Source organism: Lampetra planeri, unplaced genomic scaffold (assembly GCF_965212315.1).
Source record: "Lampetra planeri unplaced genomic scaffold, kcLamPlan1.2.h2 scaffold_557, whole genome shotgun sequence".
Lineage (NCBI taxonomy): Eukaryota > Metazoa > Chordata > Hyperoartia > Petromyzontiformes > Petromyzontidae > Lampetra > Lampetra planeri.
The window spans coordinates 33,143-34,647 of NW_027615380.1; positions in this window are offsets into that span (position 1 = coordinate 33,143).

A 1,505-nucleotide genomic window follows, 5' to 3' on the forward strand; every position below is an offset into this window, starting at 1 on the left:
CACTCGTAAACTGCCAGCGTGGAACGTGGGATTGTATGTTCTTGCAAAAGACAGGGACAAGAATTATGTCACAGACAGTGAAGTTGCTCTGTTCGTCAAAGCACTTTGTAAATTCAAATGGTGTACAAAAGTAAAACTTTGATTATTAAGACAACATTGCACCTGCAGGGGAGTGTTGCTTCCAAATAAATAACAACAGGCCCCTGGATGATTTGTTGTACAGTACAAACAGACACACATTGCCCTCCAGGACCCCTTGACATTGCAGGAATATCAGAAGACCTGTCTCGGTTAAGTTTCAGTGTCTTGGAATGGACAGATGGTCACACTGTGAGAGCAGGATCACCACCAACGCTGTTTTTTTATATTGAACTCTTGAAAGAAAATATTCTGGCAGATTAGTGTCCAATTTAGCCTACAACTTCTGTATCATGACAATAAACAAATACTCTAATTAAGTTAAGCAGGAAAGAAATTGTTTATGAGCAGGGTCAGAAGAATAATAACAAACGTTAGCGGCTGATAGATAGATAGCTACATAGACAGATTACGTTATTAATACCTGAAGGGAAATTGAGGTGTTACAGCAAGCAACGACACACAAACGCACATGCATATAGTTTATGTGGATCAGGAAAAATACACACAAATGAACACGCCAAGTTTATATTATTTGCATAATACATTATCTTTATGATGGGATGAATGCTTGGACTACTTTTTTATTTTATTTTCCTCATTTCTGTTGTTTCATCCTTGTTTGAATGCATTTAATCATTTTGTTGTAATGCATTTTGTTTGAAAGATGCTATTCTTATTATTGTTATTATTGATTCATTCATCTTCTTCCACTTAATCCGGTAACGGGTCGTGGGGTCGTGCTGGAGTCGATCCCAGCTGTGGGGGTTCACCCTGGACGAGTTGCCAGCGCAGATTATTCTTCTTCTTCTTATTGTTGTTGTTGTCATTTTTGTAATCAAACACAATGTACAAACACTGTTGTAATTAAAAAAGAACGGACATCGGTTTACCTTGCTCTCCTCTGTCTCCTCTTTACGCCGCAGTGTTTGCGAAAACTTGTAACCCAGGAAACTAACGCCTCCGCCTGCTATTGGTTCATTCAACAACGCGATCCGCCCCGGACCCGCCCCCTCCGTGGCCAATCCAACCAATCCCAAGTGAGCGCCGCTTCACCCCCCCCGCCCCCTCTTCATCTCCCAGTGCCACTGACGTCATTGCTCCGTCGCAATTGCATGGGACTGCTGCTGGCGGAGGAGGCTCGTAGCAGCGGAAGGCTCGTCCTCTGGTCGGCTATGGAGGCGAGTTGTACTCTGGCACATGTACGGGACTAACCTAGTACCGATGAAGTTACGAGCCGCGGCGGAGCCAGGTCGACAACAGCCGCTCTAAGGTATTTAACCGCTCTACCCGCTTCTTCTCCGAACTGCGGAGTGATATGTTGGGAAATGTTGGGGAAAGAAGGCATCCAGGCGCGCGAGGCAAAG